The 20028-nt window shown below is 41.0% G+C and overlaps 1 protein-coding gene across 5 annotated transcripts in view; it reads left to right on the top strand.

The window, feature by feature from the left end:
• FBXL7 (F-box and leucine rich repeat protein 7) overlaps positions 1 to 20028 on the top strand; it is a 167835-nt gene that overhangs the window by 105001 nt on the left and 42806 nt on the right. Inside the window, exon 1 of one of the 5 annotated variants that reach the window (XM_085220435.1) lies at positions 8834 to 9498. The exons of the other annotated variants lie outside the window; for them this stretch is intronic. The gene's annotated coding sequence lies outside the window, so the exon portion shown is untranslated. Of the gene's footprint in view, positions 1 to 8833; positions 9499 to 20028 lie in introns of those variants that run through there. 5 annotated transcript variants of the gene reach the window in all.

The following is a 20028-nucleotide window of genomic DNA, read 5'->3' as shown; positions in this document are numbered from 1 at the left end:
TCTAGTGTTTCTCAGTATGTTGTGTAGAGTAACATCTTTCTACAGATTACATGGCAATCTTCCCTTTTGTCTATTTATTGAAGTGCCTTACACCATCTCACAACCATATAGCTCCATTGCTATGGTCTCCGTTTTCTCCATCTTGCTTCACTGAGTCTTGGCTTAAATAAGGGGATAACTTCACTGGGAGCGGAGCCTGTGTTAATCTACGGCAATGAGAAGAGGTGCCGTAAAGTAAAGAAATGCCTGGATTGGGAGATGGGTATGGCTGGATAGCTCAGAGGACACAGGAGACTTTCAGTAAAGGAATATTTCTAATTGATATTTTGTTGAGTGAGATCAGAAGAAGAGCTCATTCGAAAAATACGATCTTCTTATTGAAAAGGTGTACTTTGATTTTTCTAGTTATTTAGTCTTTTGTTTGTTTGTTTGGAAGACTGAAACTACTGCTGATAATCATTAGTGACTTTAGTGGAGTTGGTCCTCCAAAAGGCTCTGAAAACTGATGGACTAAATTTACAGCACTTCAAGGCTACTGTGCAGTAGCTGGTAGCGAACATGGAAATCTTCACCAAATGAGCAAGCTTCCAACAGCCAAGATTTACAGCACTAACTCAGCAGAAGATAGTGCTCAGACTTATCTTTCATCAGGATGGAGCTCTTGCCATATAACAGATTTTTTTCCAACACTGTTTTGTTGTTTAACACAGGATTGGCAAAGCATCAGACAAAATGGTTCTTCTGTTCTCCCTGGACTGTTGTCCTTTCCCTCTAATCTTCTCCATGGTCTGCTACAGAATTTCTCCACTCTTCTGCCTCTTCTGTCCCTTCTTTCTCAAAGACTAAACAAACCAAACCATGAAAACCCCTAACTACAGGCCCACCACGTCTGAAAACTTTGTGGGCATGGTGTTATGCTAAGGCTGCATTCCCTGAGATGGAACCACTTCTGAAAACACACATGGGCTAGTCACCCATTTTTTTGTGACTATCTGATCTTAGCAATAGAAGTGTGTATTTTATGTGGCTACAATTTGCACCAGTACATACACTTGTGTAGAAAAGCTGTGTATAGTTTTTCACTACTGGTGCTGGATGTGTCCCTTCAATTCCTGAAAACTTTCCCCACCTCTCATGGATGCCAAAAACACTTTGACCTCCTTGCCACTCACTATTGCTGCAGCTCCTAGTCCCACTGTATGAAGGAATAGAAAGAGATGCAAGATGACCCTCAGTGGGAAGAAAACATTAATTAACAGCTCTGAGCAGTCCTCATTGAGGAATAACTTTCTTCACTCCATGGAAACAGCATTTCTCACGAAGTTCATTATATATGCAGACTTGTTAAACTCTTTAAATGGCCAAGTCTATGAGATACTCAATGCTGTGAACTGCTACGGGAGTCACAAGGAGTTTCAGCATGTGCTTCTTGCTTGCAGGAGGCAATAAGAATCCCAGTAGGTTAGGAAAGGAAGTGATGGTGTATTTATTAAGTTAGTTAGTTAACAGTGTTCTTGTAACCACTATATTAAATGCAAGTTTTGAGCAAAGTGGGAGATGAACTAATCCCTCCCTAATTAGAAATCTGTTTTGTGAAGGAGGAAGAAAAAGGGCTGTTCTATTGATTGAATAACACCAAGATATGCTGTTAGCATAATTAATTATGAAACCCAGTAGTTAACTCTTTGCAGATCACAGAAGTAATGTTAAGGCCATGGAAGCAACTGGGAAACTTATTACAGATATTGTATTTTTCTATTCAAGCAGAAATATGGTCATATCTCTTTCCTGGCTGTATGAAGAGCTTGCTAAATTGTGTTAGCTCAGTGTACAGTAAATGAGTTTATCAACATATTATATCATAAGTGGCAGCTGCTAGCAGGTAGAGTGGAAGTGAATGGATCTGTAAAATGTGTGCTTGAATCTGTGGCCTTAAAATACATTGCAGATTTTAATTTCCTCTCTTCCTGTTTTTTCTAGGGATTTTTTTAAATTATACATGCATGTACGAATAATTAAATTAAACATTACTTGCAAACGCATTGTATATGTTTAATTGCCCATGCTTTTAAAATTCAGTAGGACTTGTCAGTAATACACTGTGGAACCTGAGAGGGGAGAGAGCAGATGGCTTGCACCGAAATGCCTCCTCCCTTCTGGATAAACTTAAGAATGCAAGATTTAGATACAAGTTACAGTGCTTGATCCTAGAGCTTAGCTCGAAGGCATGGCCATAGCTAAATCCAAGCATCACTATTCAGCAGGAGTGTGCCTGTGCTGCTGAACTGGGCTCTCATTTTTTCATTTAGTTTAATCACTTGAAATTTAATAAGGGAGTAGAAGAAACTTAGGTTGCCTAATATTTTCAGAGATGGATGTCAAAAGCACTATTCTGTCTGTTGACACAGAGAATGTTTCTGAGGAAGGATGTTTTTCCTTTGGAAAACACTGACTAGTTGGTATCCAAACTTTGTAACGGGAATACATGCGTCTGCAGAAGCAGAGGTACCATCCGGTTTTGAAATAGCCAGAAATTCAGTTACTAAGGATATTTACCTGGGACACAGAGGACATGAACCCAAATCTGACCTCTCCCTGAGTAAGGCAAATCCCAGTCTTCAGGCAAATATCTTTGGAGGGACCTATTTCCATCTAGTGAGAAGTAAGTCAACATCCAGTTGCTTAGGTAGCTTGTTGAGTGGAAAAGGTTATACACCCGCTTCTATCATCTGAAGAAAAAAATTGAAACAATTTTTTTTACAAGTGATTTTCACTTTGGTAAAATTTCTCTCTTAGGTTAAGATGCTGTTTGTAAAGAACTATAATTGTACCTTGATTTCGATTTAGCTTGCTACTTCAAAGCACAAGAGTGATATTGGCAGTTGTGCCCCATTTGAGGATGTGCTCTCATCTCATCTATCTTTTACACTCTTTGAAGTTGTAATCTGCTGCTTAATTTGAAAGCAGTGTTATTTTGCTGATCACCTGTATTAAATATGTTTGTTTGTTTGTTTAATTTTCTATAGTGGATAAAAAAAACTAAGGCATGCCAAACAGAGGAGGTCTAACTGCTCGGGGCCAACATGCCCTTTTCCAACAGCAGATAAATGACTTGGAAGTGGAAATGGGTTTGCTTATGATACTGCAAGTCTTTTCCATATCTCTGAACTGTCTCACTGTGAATGAACTTTAAGTGTATTTGATGAAGTGTTAGTCAAAGCTAACGATAGCAGTAAGAAAATAGCAGCTTTGGTGGAGGCTGTGTACAGACTGCATCTTAAACTTGCCTGACACTTGTGGCTTAGAGTTGCATAAATGGCTTCACTTCTGCCACAGCTACCTGATCCATTCCCATGCTATTAGTCGAGCAGTTGCCTGCTGCTCATAACTGGAGTAACAGCTGTAATACTGCAGAGCACATTTTGAACATATAGCGTTGTTTTCAGCAACTCCATCTATAGTAGCATTGCCCAGGATGCTGTGTTGAAAAAACAGGATTTGTCTGCATGAAGTGTTGACTGCAGGTCATGGGGAAAGAAGAATAAGTGAGTGGTGATTGTTTTCCTCCACTGAAATGCGCTATTGGAGATTCAGGTCAGTGTTCACACCTTATCACTGTTCTTCCATTCTCCCTTCCATTCCTTTTGCCTTCAAGTAGAGTTACAGGTTTTTGTCTACTTGACTGAAAAATTTCCTTGGAATTCATTTGACCTTACACAGAGTAGTTAAAAGCTGAGATTACACTTGTCTCTTCTCCTGTCCAATTTGGTAAGCATTTATTAAGCAGAAGCTGCACCTGGAGCATCCCATTTTAGAGAAAATTTAGAGAGATCTCTGTGTAGGCTACTGCTGGTGCATCTTTGCTTCCTATTTGCTGGATGCAGTATGGCATGAGGAAGAGGTGCCAGGGAAATGCACTTGGATCCGTAGCTCATGCCCTGCAGTGTGCCACTCCTGCCAGGTGGAGCCCAAGGGACCTCAGGGACAACGTGTTTTTTCAGTCTGTGAAAGTGCAGGAGTTGGGATCCAAAGCTGCTGGCAGTTCTGTTTTTCCTTAAACTTCTGGAGCACTGTGAGGTGCTTCGTTGCAGTCACCTTTCAAAAACAGGCACTGAAATGGTCTGGTTAATAAGGAAGCACTTGGCTGAGCACTTTCTTGAAAGCTGAAGCTTCGTTGGAGGTAGGTTGATTTTATTTTATTTTATTTTTTCTGACAAAAGTTTTGTTTTCGTTAAGGCTGCAGCCTCCAGGAAGATTTGTACTGGTATAGGAAGCACAGTTTCTAAGAGAAAATCACTGCCTTTTTCCCATCTCTCTTCACTTGTGCATGCTGATCTCAGAAAAAAAGCACAGTAAGAAGTTAAAGCTCGGCAAGAAGCAGTGTAGATCTGCTGTGGGCCTCTGAGGCACACTGTAGAGGTAGTTATACCCATTCTGTGGGTCATTAACTTTTCAGAGGTGACTGGGACTTCTCAGGGAATGCTGTCTTCCTTACGGCTTCCTTCTGCTGCTTCATGGCCCACAGAACTACACGGATAAGCACCTTTTGTTTGCTCCCACACGGGCCTCTGAAGTATTGCTTTTGCAGCTGGAAGCAGCGCTGGCTAATAGCACAGGTTCTCAAAGGCAAGATATTTGTATGGTGCACGAGTCTATTTCTATAGAAACATCCACCATGGATAATAATCACTGTGAATAACTTCATCTCATCAGGAGGCTCTCGAGCAGGATAAGTATATGAAGGGCTGGATTACAAAAAATTAATGCTTAAGTGGAAAGGTTTTACATTCTTAGCAGGTAGTTCATAAGCTCCCCTCAGCCCCTGAAGGCATGATCTGTCAGTTTTTATGAAGATTAAAAACTTAAACATTGTTCAGTGTGTTTCTTTTCAGTAAGTGCATCTCATACTTAGCATCAAATATAAGTCTCCCAAGTGGTGTTCAATGGCAAGTGGATCTAAATGGGAGTAGGAGTTTTGGAACTGAGGGCAGAAGTTCTGTGTGTGCACTGTCTTGTTTGTGGAGACAAAGGAAAATTCAGCTGTAGATTTGGATAGGCTGTCATATGTACTTCACAGCAATCTGCTGTGAAGTTGATAAATCATAGAATCACAGAATCGCAGAACAGCTTAGGTTGGAAGGGATCATCAAGTTCCAGCCCCTCTGCCACAGGCAAAGCCACCAACCTTCCCATTTAATACTTGACCAGGCTGCCCAGGGCCCCATCCAACCTGGCTTTGAACGCCTCCAAGGATGGGGCATCCACAACCTCTCTGGGCAGCCTGTTCCAGCACCACTCTCTCTCTAAAGAACTTACTCCCTGGCATCCAATCTAAACCTTCCCTTCTTGAGCTTAAAACCATTCCCCCTTGTACTTATTGAACTGCCTGCACATAAAGGAGTCTAAATTTATCACATGGTGTAGCATTTCTTAGCTGTATTTCAGATGCACTTCTGATTCCTTCAGAATTTACTTTCGTTTCAGAGAATATGAACATCCAATACACAAAAGGAAACGACCCAGGCTTAATGTCACTTGCCATGCTAATGGGTATTATTTTCCCAGAAGCTACACTCTCAGATTTGAAAACCACTGTTTCATTGCTTAATTTGAACAGCAGTAAAACAATAATGAGTGGAGCAGCATGCACACTGAGAATGAGTCATTACGAGTAACTTCTCTGCTAGGAGGGGTGTGCAGCTCTGCAGTGGATTACTGAATATGTTGTGAAAATCACCATCCTTGGAGGTTTTCAGGGCTCAGTTGGACTGAACTAGTGTTGAACTAGATGGTCTCTAAGAGGTACCTTGCAAGCTGTGTTCCCTCGATTAATTTTTCTTAGAATTGGTTAAGATTCAGCTGGAGAAGCATATTTTATTTTGGGTACTCTACTTAAAAAAGTAGTAAACAGGCTACTTCCTCTGCCTTCCAGCTGCTCGGTGGGGTCAGGAGCTGCCAGCTGATGGCAGCTGGGGCAGATGAGATGCAGGATCCAGAGAGCCAATAGAGTGATGCAGACAGGTGAGCAGGGGTGGCTCACTGGTCCCTGTGGAGCTTGTTCGGCTCAAGGTGCTCTGCTGTTCTTGGTAAGTCATGCAGGCGAATGAGCCCAGATGCATTTGCATTAGTGACACTCAGAAGAGCAAGAGCAACCCAACCTGATTTAAGGATGTGATTGTCCCTCTGTACTCTGCACCAGTGAGGCAGCATCTCAAGTGCTGTATTCAGTTTTGGGCCCCTCACTACAGGAAAGACATCAAGGTCCTGGAGCGTTTCCAGAGAAGGGCAGTGAAATTGGTGAAGAGTCTGGATCACACGTCTTAGGGAGAGCTGCTGAGGGAACTGGGATTGTTCAGTCTGGAGAAGAGGAGGCTCAGGGGAGACCTTTCCACTCCCTACAACTACCTGAAAAGAGGCAGTGGCAATGTGGGGGTTGGCTTCTTCTCCCAAGTAACTAGTGGTAGGATGAGGGGTAATGGCCTTAAGTTGCACTAGGGGAGGTTCAGGTTGGATATTAGGAAAACTTTTTTCTCTAAAAGAGCAGTAATGCATTGGAGTAGGTTGCCCAGAGTGCTGATGGAGTCATCATACCTGGAATTTTTCAAGAAACTTGGAGATGTAGTACTTGGGGACATGATTTGGTGGGCAACACTGGTGGTATGTGGACTTGATGACCTTAGTGGTCTTTTTCAACCTTAGTGATTCTGCAATTCTGTGACTGAAGAGCATCTACATGGGAGAAAAGAAAGACATCTATTAAACAAATCTTGCAAGACAGCGTTGAGTGAATACATGTTCAACCTGAATGAAATTGGCATCAGATAGAAACAAGCCATCATTCCACTATAGCCTTTTACTTACCTGGAAAGAAATAATCTCTTTTTGCATACAGTGAACAGAATGAGAAGGGGCTTTAAATAACAGCAAAATGATCACTTAAATTTATGATAGTGGAGTGTAAGCATAGACCTTCTGAATGGACTGCAGAGTCTGTTAGTAGGTGCTTAAAAGTTTTAGTTTGGGGGGAACCTTTAAAGGTCATCTGGTCCAACTCCCTGGCAATGAACAGATCAGGGTGCTCAGAGCCCCATCTAGCCTTACCTTGGATGTCTCCAAGGGCAGGATATCCAGCACCTCTCTGGGCAACATGTAAGCATAAAAAACTGTTTTCTTCTATCCAATGTAAATCTCCCCTCTTTTACTTTGATACTATTTCCCCTTGTCCTGTCTCAACAGGTCCTGCTAAAGAGTCTGTCCCTTTCTTTCTTACAGTCCCCTTTTAGATACTGAAAAGCTGGTATCAGGTCTCCCTGGTGCCTTCTCTTCTCCAGGCTGAACAGCCCCAGCTCTCAGCCTGTCTTTGTATGCACAGGTTCCATACTGTATGGCTCATTTTGTTAGTGCATTTGCAGAAACTAATACCAGTATGAACATCTGTCTTGTTACTAATCAGAATAAATGACAATAATTAAGGACATTTGGATTGTGGAAAACTACCACCACTACCCCAGCTTTCAAGCAGTAGTTGGCTTCCCAGGTGCATTTGAATCCTTGGTGAATTCTAAGGCTTGTAAGAGTCTAGGCCAGTGGCCAGTGGCCTTTCTGCTGCTGTGCTGTGATATGTGCTGTGATATGTGCTTTTCTCATGTCGCTGGGGGAAGTGCCATGTGGCTGATGCTGGGACCAGTGCAGATGTTTTGGGCTCCTTCCAGGAGTGAGTGTCTTTTGTGTGGTGGTTTGTGGTGTGGGGAGCAGGGCTCAGTGATCCCTTTTCAGTTCTATTCTGAAGCTGAATTGCGGTCCGTGAGGAGTCACACTCATTTAATGAATTTTTCTTGTGAAATCAAAGGCATTGTATTTCTCTAGAAACTATGGGTCAGTATAGCCATGGCTTTGTGTTATGAAGCAGCAGTTAAAAATAGCACTGATTTAGGCCCTGGGATGCAGCTTTCCAGCTGTGTTTTTAACCCCCCGCTCCTGCAACATGTTGATTTGTGTTCTAAGTAAAGTTGAAGGTCAGGTACAATTTCTACTGTCCCTCAACTGTGAATTGTTGTGTTCAGATGCCCACTGGTGGTTTTGCCAATAGTCAGTGAGGATTTCTTGCACGAAAAGTTGCTATGGAGATTCCTTGCTCAGCAAATATAAATGTTTGGCTTTTATGTGAAAGTACAGAATGATGCAAATCATTCAGCTCTTCTGCCAAAACATGCACCACTGAAGGATTCAGAAGCAGTAACACTGCTATTCAAAATCAGTAACATTTTTAATGCACAGTTTCTGGGGACAAATCTGCCTTATTGTTTCATACAGACTTGATTAGGTCTTTTATTTTTAATTGACACTTTTTATAATCTCCATCTTCTTGGGATGCTTCAGAGTCAGTGACCTTCAGACATATCATAAGGTACTGCGGTCTCCCTGTGAGGCTGGCCATCTTTGTGGCAGTACTGACACACTCTCTTAGAGCTTGCACTTCAATGCAGCAACTCTAAGCAGCTCTTGGTGTAAATCATTCCTGGAGATGAGTAATAGCTGTGTTCATGGTTACATTACAGCAATACAGTCCTGAACTTGTGCCACACTGACTTATTCCAGGGAACAAGCTTCTGTTTGGATAGACACTGGGAGATGTTTTCATAAAGAAGGTTTTTAATGAACTCAGTCTTTTTCTTTTTTTTTTAATTGCTTCTGAAATGCATTTTGTAGTACGAAGGAATCATTTGTTACAGTGTGAATCATCTAGTAATCAGTGACACAAAGTTCAGTTGGCAGCCGGTTACCAGAAGTGGCCCCTGTGGGTTGATGCTGGAGCCAACAGTGTTTAACATCCACGTTAACAACCTGGATCATGGTATAGTGTGTGTTCTTGGCTAGTTTGTGCATAATACGAGACCTGGGGAAGGAGTGATGTGCTTGAGGGGATGTGAGCCTCCACAGCCTGGAAAAATGGCCTGACCAGATCTTCAGGAAGGTCACCAAAGAGAAATGCTGAGTCCTATACCTGAGGTGAAACAACTCCATGCAAAAATGCTAGTGGCCAGCTGACAAGAAAGCAGTTTTGCAGACCATCTTGAGGAACATAAGGCAGCAGTGTGCCCTTGGACTGAGGAATCCCAACCACATCCTGGACTGCATTAGCAAAAGCATGGCCAGCAAATTCAGCAAAGTTGTTCTTTCTCACTTAGCACTTGTGAAGCCATATTTGCTGTACTGTGTTTTCTTTGGGCTCCTCGATTCAGGAAAGGCACTGATGTGATGGAGGCAGTCCAGTGAAGAGCTGTCATGGTAGTTTAGGGCCTGGAGTACCTACCTGTAAGCAAAGGCTTGACAGGGCACGACTTGCTTTGCTTGAAGAAGAGACGATCTTGGGGAGTTCTTGCTGCTGCCTTTGAGTACTTAACGGAAGAATATAGATGAGACGTGGACATATTTTTCTGACTATGCTTTATGATGAAGGTGGATTAACCTTAGCTGTGCTGTCGCACAGCCAATGAGGTGAGCATGCTTGGCTCTGTTGTGTTTCCTCAGTAGCAGAAGTTACACCTTATGGCCCACCTTTCTGAGGAGAGAAAAGAGTTCTGGGTAAAATTAAATCCAAAAACTAGCTCATTGTCTCTACAGTTCAGGTTCGTACATTTTCTTGTGAATGCATATCTACTGACCATTTTCCACTAGTTTTGCTTCATTCCATAGTTTTGAAAAATTGTTCCTGTCACTTTTTAATTCTGATTCATTACAGTCACCAGGGATTTTTCAAAATTGATGTAAAAAAATGAGGGTTTTTTGTTTTGTTTTGGTCATTTTTTGTTTGAGGAGCTTGGAGGTTTTTTTGTGTTATTTTCTCTTATGCTTTAATTTTTTGGGAGGATGGGAGGTGAAGGGGAGTAGTTTTTTTGGTTGGGATTTGGATTTTTTTTGAAGATCTTATTCCAGAAATGTCATGCTGCTTCCTGTCCTAACAATGCTGTGTAGTCACACAGGGAAGAAGGAGAATGAAGGGTATTTGGAGGAAGAAACAGTGTTTAATTAGAAATACTGGAATGACCTTCAAATGAGACAGCTTTTGCCCAACCCTTGGTAAAAATGCAAAATTATCAAGAAGAATCTAATGGTAAGGGGGCAGCAGGAGTATGGCTGGAATTGGTATTAATAGCAGACTCATTTTACAGTTCCTAAGAAGGAGAATCTTGCTGTCTAATGCTCTCTGAGTAACAGACAACTATAAATTCTTTTTCAGTCACTTTGATACCTCTCAGTGTTATTAAATCTGCCAAGTAAATTGATTACATATACTTAAACAGTAACTGCTTTGGAACAACACTCAAAGCAAGAAACTTGGAGTCAGGTCTGGATTGCCTCTTTCAGAGCAGGAAGATGAGTGTGAATATTTTTGTGAGAGCAGTTATTTTTAATGTATTGGAAATAGTTTAATTTTAAACTTGTTTACTTTTAAACTACCAGGCTGAAGAAATTATTTCTTCATTAGTCTTAAGAAGATGAGCTTCTGTATTTAGAGATTAAATGAACTGGGACAAATGAGACCGAATGGCTTTTCCCAAGTGTTTATGGACTGTAATAGCGCATGTTGTCATTTCAGAGTTGTCACCTGCACTTTTCCTTAGAGTTTGCTTTCTCTTAAGAGTTTATTAGAATCTTGAAAGTGATGTTTTTGTTCTTGTTTTGGATCTTTTACGTTAAGAGTCAGGGATCTAAGCAATATTTTTCACTTGCATTCTACTTCTAATAGTCCTAATAAGACGTCTTCTCATTTTAATCTTTCTTTACCCTCACAAGTTTATTCCCATCCACGAAAAGCCATGTGAAAGTGCTGGCCATTCTGAACTGATTTATTTGCTTGATTTTTCAGTCTTAACACTCTGCACCTCTCATGTCTAATGACCATCTACCTTCCAACTTACTGTTGCTTCACAATTGGAAGACCTCTTTTGCTCTTGCTCTTCCCAGTCTCTTTGGAGTTCCCACCATGCAAATTGTGGGGAGAAAAAGGGTTATTTTCTGTTTTAAGTTATGCTGCTAAGATTTTTTCTTCTAGCTTACAGCTGAAGGAGAGAAGCATCATTCTAGAACATGTGTGTGGTGGAAAGTTCACGGCCATTCTGCCTGTATAAGGTACTTCTGAGGTTGCTGTTATCGCAAGCATTAGTCAGATGGAAAGTAGTTTCTGTAGGTGTGTTGATAAAACATAAGCAGTTTTCTTTAAGCTATAGGCTCATGATCACTCTACAATTGTAGCCAAAGTTGAGATGAATTATATCATGTGTTGTATATTGTATCAGTACTGACTGATCACTGGTAGAAATATGGCCAGAGCATGGAGGAAGACTGACAAATATTTTGCTTGCTTGGTAAACCTAATATTTGTCAAATGATTCATCAGTAAACTGGTGTCAGAAATACCACTGAGCAGTTTCCAGTTAGAAACTGCCGTAAGGTGTCCTCTGATTCCTTGCTAAGTCAGATTATATGAGGTCACAGTTGTTTTATAGGGGCTTCTTCATGGATTTCTTCTTCAAAGCTCTTGAATAAGTGCTAACATACACAGCACAGAAGCTGGCTCAGGAGACCTCTCCTGTATTTCCACTTCAGTAAGACTGAAAATCTTGCTCCATCTGCTAAGTGGAAACCTAATTGCCCTGACATTTACCTTACTCCATAGTTGCTTCTTCTGGATGATGTAAGACAAATGAGTATGCAACTCTAGCAGGTGACAAAGAAGCAAGATGCAGAGTTTTAACATATGTTTTATCTAATGAATTATCTGAAATTTATTATGTGTTTATTGGCTTCTTTGCATAAAGTTAATTCTCACCAAGGCTGCTTATTTAAAGTGCCAAACGTCACCGTCAATGACTGGGCGTCTTGAATTCCCTCTAGGGACTAACATTTGCAAGGTTAATCCCTCTTCCAGTGTGTAATTCTTTCCAGATAACTTCCAAGCCTTCGTGTGTGCATTATGCAAGTCACTAGTTGCATTTTGGCTGAGAGTTGTTTTCATCAGAGAGATCTACAACGGGTGCATTTTGCTGAACTAAAGTGTTTTTTTTTTCCTGACAGTCACAAAGGTTGCATACATAAGTGGCCTGCAGTGGGCCATTAGCAGAAAAAATTAAGAGGACATGACTCAGCTGCCAGTCTGCAAAGCAGCATCAAGGCAATGCTTTCTTCTGACTAAGCTTTAGTGACTTAGGGACAATGTAGCTTGCCCCTGGCTGGCTGGCTGGCTTTTGAAGCGTTGCAAAAGGCTCTACCAGTGTTGTTTTGCTTGTTCTGTTCCCGACCAACATCGAATGACTGGCGTTCTCCTGCCACTATTATTCAAGTTCTGTTACGTTAGAAGAAAATTATCCATAAAATTGTAAAGCCGACTGCAAACTCCACAAAGTTCAGATTTCTTGACTAGGCTTTTGGTACAGGTCTGCTAATTTGTTAAGTTCTATTTTTGATTCAGGAAAAAGATTCCCAGAACATATGAAAATATGTTATGCTAGGAAATAATGGCAAGAGTGAGACTTTTCCACTTGCAGATGAACATGCTGGCGACTCTCATCATACACATGGGTTTAAATACACAACAGTTTTAAGTTGTACTAATTCTCTGTATATGAAGTATAATGAAACTTAAGTAAAAACAAAATCCTGCTGCTGTTTGTTTTCTTTAGATATTGGCAAAGTTTGAAGCATGCTTTTTCTTTCTCCTTTCATAACTATTTCATTAAAGTGCAGACAAAGTTAACCAGGAATTATTCGGTTCTCATTTGTAACTGAAAACAGGCATCTCTACTGTCTGTTGTTAAGGTAAGCACATTGTTAGTGTATTACAGAATATTCTTTTCCTGATATGGAACTCCTCTTTTTTCAACCTTATTATTGAGAAGTTGAGCATGTAAAGAGTGGGGTTTTTTCATAGTTTGGGGGTTTTTTTAGGAGAAAAAAAATTGTTTTAGAATGAACAACTAAAGTAAGTGCTAAAAGTCTGTGAAGGTAGCATGTGTACATCTGATTTCTTCGAACTTAGTACCCTAAGTATCAGCATAATTCATCTTTCTTTTCCCCCCTATCTCATACTGTGCCCTTGCTTGAAATCGCCATTCTGAATGAAGGGGAAAAAGTGGTCTGCACTACACGTTGCCAGAACCTTAGAGCCTATTAAACAAAGAATGAGAAATCTTCAGGGGTTGAAAACCGTGTGCTTCATTATTTAGCTTGTCTCATGGTGCATTCGTGCTAACTTTTATATTCCTTCATACACCCCATCTAGTTAGCCTGAGCCCTCTGAGCTGGGCCTTTTCTGCTTTAAAGCAGAAAGCATATTACAAATCTGTATTACCCCAGTATGTCAGATAACTTTCTTTCAACTTCTTTCATAGCTGTAGGTTGACAGTCAAGGTATGTCTTTGGTCGAGCTTTATGAGGATGAAGCTCTCCATTAAATCATATTCCATTTCTCAAACCATACCATGAAAGGTTATCTTTGTATGTGTCTCAAGGTGGTGAGATTTCTAAGGAGCTTGAGTACACAAGCTTTTTAATTATAGATACTTTTTAAGTTATTACTTATGTACTCTGGATTGCCAGCATTATTTTTGTCTGTCTCATAGCATTTTATTTTTTTATTCATCACTGTTACTTTTGCTACCTTATGCGTTTAAAGTTGCAAGTAACTTTTTCCAATAATTACTTTCATTATTGTAGTGAGTAAGAGGATATAAAAACAAGGTACATTCACTGCAGCTACAGGAGCATAATCTGAAACCAGATGCTGTGCTGGAATAGAGCAGTGGAGAATCAGGCCCAAAGTAATGATTGATTTTAATTTATTGTAAACATGGGATTTTTTTCGAAGCAGCAGTTTTTTTGGATGAAAAGTACCCAGAATGTCTGAATTGACTCTAACATTACAGCCATCCAAAACATTCATAATAAAATCCAAACCAGCTCAAACATACTTGGTTTTTAGTGTTTCATTATAAACCCTTAACTCAGCCAAGGTTAGCAAGCCTCTGAAAATCTGGCCAGAACTGTGAGGGAATCTAAGAATGAGAGAATCTAGGTCATTTTATTCTTTGTGGATGGAAACATGTAAAACTTGACAGTTTTACATGGTTTCAGCTTTTTAGCCAGGCAAAAATTCAAAGTTGAATTAACTTCAAGTGAGCAATATAGCTAAAATGAGTGGCCTGTTTCCTATGTTTGACTTGCGTCGTCCAGCCTCTTGTCTGAATTGACTTAGGTTCCGGTATCTTGCATTGGATCCACAAAAGCAAGAACAACACTCATCACTAATCGAGGATGTGGCACAAAATAAATCTGTAATTATGGTCTTTATTTGGCCTCTTAGGGCATTATTTCAGAGCACATGGCAAAGAGGGAAGAGAACAAGGGCAGGTTTTCTAGGAGAGGAGGATCAGTTGACTTCCCTATTAACGCTGTGGTCTGTTGCCCTACGTGTCACAGGGCCTGGGAGGGGAGCACTTACTGGAGCTACCACTCTGACTATAAGCAGAATGCACAAGCTAGGCACACAAAGATTTTCTGTCTCCAGCACAGTGCTCTTGTTTATCCTCAGCCTTGGCATGTTTCTGGTGGGTCCTACCAAGATGGGAAGAGTGTGCCTGGTATGCTCACTATGCTCACTGAGCGCTGATCTAGGGAAGAAGCCTGTTCTTAGCTGAGCCAGTGGAACATATGATGTCATGAAACGTGAGATTTGGTAGAATTTCTTGTAGTCTTCATCTGTAAGTATTAGGAATGCATTAATGAGCAGGTAAATAAGTTCTTAGAAAGTTTATACTCTGGTGATAGAGGGCCCTTTTATTTCTGGCAGCATATTGCCAATTTGAAGTTTATTCAAAGGTGAGCAATCCTAGTTGGAAAGTTGCTGCCCACATCTTGCTTCACACTTCTTTGGTCTTATCCTGCATAACTGTGGTGTCACAGGTCTTCTAAGTGCAGTAGATAAACCTAGAAGGGTACTGAACCCTTCACTGACACAGCAGATATACTATGGGCTATGTTGCAGGGGACTGCACGCAGAGAAAATACTTTGTGCCTACATCTTAACAACTGATAAATCTTCACTTTTTCAGAGTATCTATTGTGGCTGTAGTGAGTATCTGGGAGAACTCAGGAAGTTTCATAACTCCAAAAATAATGATTATGATAGCAGTCTTTCATTGGAATCTGGAAGTAGAACCATGGCTTTGTATCATAAATCACCAAGCTAGTAGACAATTCAAAGTACCAATTATGTACAAAATCACTTTGGATGCTGCGATATTAGTGCTAAAATTACTCTGTTGCCTCAACCAGCAGAAACTCTTGGCAGGTTTTTTTGGTTAGTTGGTTTTGTGTGCGTGAGGGAGGTATTTGGCTTTTTCTGATTGATTGATTTTTTAGGGTAAATTTGAAGCAAACTCATCTTCAGTGCTTCTGCCAGTGGGAGTGGTTTGCAGAGAACATCTGGATAGAACTGTAGAAAGTAAAAATGAAATGTGATTGTAAGACATCCAGGGAAGGCAGTTTGTCTTATCGCATGAATACTCACAATAGTTTCTTCACAATGAGAATAGGAGGAAAAAAAGAGATGGGAAAGAGGTGAAATAGCCAAGTACTCCTTCCCGATGTTACTTTCAAAAAAAGGAAGAGAGCAGATTTTCATTCAGCCCCTTTATTTCATTGCTTTAAATTGCTGCTAAGAGCTTGCTGCTTTGTAGAGGGGGAGGCCAGACTGGTAGCTTGCAGTCAGCTTCCAGGTTGCTCGTTTGTTTCGTTTAAGCTCTGCTGTTCGCTGCCGGCCTTGTGCTGTTGGGCGGGGAGGTTGTTGCCAATCGAGTTCCGTAGGCTCCCTCTAGTGGGAAAATAGATAAGGCAGCAGCGGCCGTCGTCTGTTGCTGCTTCTTTGCAGGCAAGCAGTCCTTTTACCTGCTCCATCGTCTGCATGTTTCAGCATTTTGTTGATTTCACATTTTCTGCATGTCCGTGTTTCTGTGTCGGATCGGGCTCCTGCTTGCATTTCTCACTATGTTTTTAGCACACCCCCAGAAGTTTCATTTCCAGAATTACACTGCTGATGAAGCTGTAGTTGCAATGGAATGTATAGTTGCACTGTCAGTGATTAGAACAACTCCCTCAGATTTTTCTAATGAAACGTACCTCCACCTTTTGTTCAGTGGCCAATATTTGCTTTCTCCACTTTGTTGGATTTGTTTATCCTCTCTACCAAGTTTTCACAAAGATTTTTATTGCTAATGTAGATTCTGCAATTTGATATTCTGCCATCCGATTTCCGACGTTAAAGACTAAATTTCCGCAAGTGCCGCTTAATGGCCTGGCGTAGGTTTTCTTCTGTTAGAATAGGATAGGAAGCTTTGCCCTTGCCAACACATCTTCCCCAGGCTGCTCCAAGGCACTTTTTCACGTGTGACTAAACTGAATCATCAAATATTTAATGAGTATATAAATAAATAAATAAAATTGCACTGTCTTTGTTCTTAAAATGAGGGATTAAAACCTCATTGTTCTTCTGGCTTTAGAAACATTTGTCCCCCCGACTGAAAAACTTTTATGCTTAAAGAGAGCTAAATGAAAAGCTGTATTAGTTGCTAGAGGGCTTTTAACTTTTTTCTGTTTGCCAGTGAAGATGTAGTTGGTAAGTATTAAAAGAACAGTTATTTCAGTTGTTTTATTTTTGTTGGATTTTTTTTTTTTTTTTAATTTTCAGTGTGGTTTTCAGAACTTGTTTAAATTACAAAAGATTTGAAATATTTGGCAGAATATTAACCAGAATCTTTGCAATTAGCATAGGTTAACTGCAGGCTTGGTCATGAAATTGAATGGTGTTGAATGATATTGAATCTAAACCACAGACATCTTTGTCCTCACTTGTGTAAGATTCAACGATCAGTAGACATGCTGATCTTTCTGATGGCCACCCTTTGTTTTAGCTTTAATCTGGAGTCTATCTCTATGTTTTGTTTTGCCAACATCCATTCTTACTGGAAATCTCCATGTGGGCTGTTGCTCATGTTTGGTCCTGTCCATGACTGCTACTCACCTGGCCAGTTCTGAAACTTGTTCAAAATGCCTTCTGTCCTAAAGTTGCTCCAGAGCTGGTGGGAGCTACAGAGGAGAGGAAGACTTGAGGCAGGCATTTGCTCCTCTAACGTACTTAGGTTTATTTCTGATCTGCATCAAATGAACCCTGTCACTGGAGGGCTTGGACAGTCCCCAGGATATGTCTGTAGGTACCACCATCAAAAGCTGTTTGGCTTAGGCAGCGGGGTGCACAAACGAAGTAGAAGCTTCTAATCAGCTTTCATTTTGATTATTTCTCTCAACTTAGTAGTAGCTCTAAGGAAAAAAAGAAAATCACCTGAGTTTCTTTAATATTTTGGATTTTGCCTCCTTGTCAGCCAAGTTAGAGAACCAGCTGAAAATCTTCCATCTCGTTCCAGCTGGCCAGTCTCTGCTTGGAGCAGAACCGCAGGTCCGTCAGTTGAGTAATTTCGGAAACTGCTGATCCTCTAGGGACGTTAGGAGACTACTGCTTAATGATTTTAAAGGATTTTGAATGTGCATTTGTTTGCAGGAGAACTAGTTGTTTAACCTCTAGCATTAGTGCAGTCAGGCGTGCTGTGGAAGTGTGACTAGGCTCACTGAGACGAGCGGTAACACTCACTGCTGCCTGATGAGCCAAGAAGCAAACCACATTCCTCTCCAGCACTGCTTGTACTGACCAACCCATTCTCTGTCGAAGGATGGTGCTCCATTGGAAGCCAGGATCCAATGGAAGATGCTGCTGCTCTCCCATCTCTCAGTTCAGTTTGGGAAGCAAATGAAAATAGACTGACCACAACACCAGAAAATGCACTCTGAGCTGTACTTACCATCCGCAGAAGAGTTTGTTTGGAAATGTCTTCTTGGGTTTTGTTGATTATTTGTCATTATATCTTCAAAGGATAGGTGCTTATGCTTGGACTCTAAGGAAAATCTAAATATACATATATGCCAATTAACTTCTGACTCATCACCCAGGCTGTTGATAGTGTAACTTGGCTAGGCAGTTAAATGGCTTGTCTAGCATTACACAGTGGGCATCGTCAGTGCTGGGATTAGGGTGAATGTTTCTGGGTTTTACTCATAGTGATTAATACCATCAAAGTAAATCCTGAAGCCTCTGACCTTGGTTAATAATTTTCCTATGTCAGTAAGTGCTTAATGTAGCAATCTGCTGGGCAAAGTAGGGAAACATCTATTGTGTTTTTCCTAATTTTGGTTTTCAAGACCAGTATTTTTTTCTCACAAGACTCAACAGTATCAGATGGTGTCTCACTTTTGGGTATGTGCAAGTGCTGTGGTAAAGGAACAGTCTAGGTTTTAACAGCATGTATTTTTTCCATATTATGAGCTGCAGTGTGTATGTCTTAATCTCACAAATCAGACTGTTGTTTTTTTCTGTTTCTTGCTCATTTGTAAAAGTCTTACATCATTTTGAAAGCGGTCGGTTAAAGAACTGCTCTCCCTTCTGCAGACAGGGTTGTGCTGTAAGGCTTTGTTTGATACAGACTAACTTTTGGAGCTATTACACATATAATCAGCAGGGATACACTTCCCCCAGCTCTTTCCTGAGCAGAAAGTTGCCAGATAATTTAATAGCCTGTTTTTTTTCTTTCAGTTTGTATTCTTCAAACTGTCCATCGGATTCTGAATCGGTGAAGTAATTTCCACATGCAGATGGTTTATGCCTTCATAAATGGGCTTGCTTTTCCCTTCTGGATTCCTAGAGCCAATTAACAAATGAAGCCATAAGCCAGTGACTAGCCAGCAGTGCATGCAGCCTCCCCACTCTGTTCCAAGCTTCTCTCACCTCCCGTACAGACAGACAGGCCTGTCCACACTGGCAAGGGCTGCGAAGGTGCGTGCTTCCTCAGGTGTCAGGCAGGTAGGTAGCAGCTACATCAGGGCTGCTTCATCCACACAGTTCTTGCCCCAGGGAGTCACTGAGGCCCAAGAAAAGGTCATGGAGTTTGAGGACCGTCTGAGCACCACTGCATGGCAAGACAGAGCAGTTGCTATCTGCTTTCTTCTTCCCAGACTCCTGTCTGCTAAAAACAGATTTCAAATGAGTAAATTAGTATTTGAATCAGGAAACTATTTTGGGACCCGCTACACAGGACAAGAGGGCGTAGGGCAGGTGGTCTCTCAGAAGCTGTCTCTTGCTCTCCAGCCACAGCATGGGCTTCTCCTGCCCAAGGCCTCAGCAAGGCGGCTCATGTGCTGCACACATGTCAAGCCATGGAGGAGGAGGGCTGGGAGTCTGTGCTGGGTCTGCTGCTGGCCTGCGGCTTGGTTGAGAGAAGAGATGAAAGCAGAAGAGCAGATTTCTTTTCTGTGGGTTATTCTCCAGATGGTTATTTGGTATGGCATCAAGTCAGCGCACAGTACATAAGCAGGCAAAGCTCTTCAGATGTTCCAGTGCGGCAGCTTGATGACCGCAGCAGGGAAGACAGAGCTGGCAAGAACAGATGAAAAGATGCACAGGCACCTGGGGAGGTTTGAGTTGCTGGAACCAAAGGTTCCAGATTATTGAACTGCAGTATTCCTTACAGTAATTAAATGGTGCTCTTTCCTTTTTGGGGGGGAACATTTAGCAAATTAAGTGATTAAATTCTATGGAAGATGCTGTCGTTGTGCACTAGCTCTTGCATTAGGCAGATAAATAATAATTTATTGTTGTTGGGTTTTTTTTGTTTTGTTTTGTTTTGTTTGTTTTTTGTTTTTTGTTTGTTTGTTTGTTTTGCCAGTGTTCCTCTTTTTACTCTTTGTAGTTATCCAGGGATATTGTTAAAATAGCTGCAAAAATGGTGGCATGATAATTTTTCTTGAAAAGTTGAAACCGAATTTATCCATAACAGTAATTACTTCCAGACCTTGCTGGTGATGAATCCAAAAGAATAATAATCTCTTCAAAAATGTTGCAAAATATCTTTTGAGTTTCTGTGAACG

Source organism: Meleagris gallopavo, chromosome 3, assembly GCF_905368555.1.
Source record: "Meleagris gallopavo chromosome 3, MGAL_WU_HG_1.1, whole genome shotgun sequence".
NCBI lineage: Eukaryota > Metazoa > Chordata > Aves > Galliformes > Phasianidae > Meleagris > Meleagris gallopavo.
Note: the sequence above shows the minus strand (reverse complement) of the source record. Positions and strands in the feature narration are given on the sequence as shown.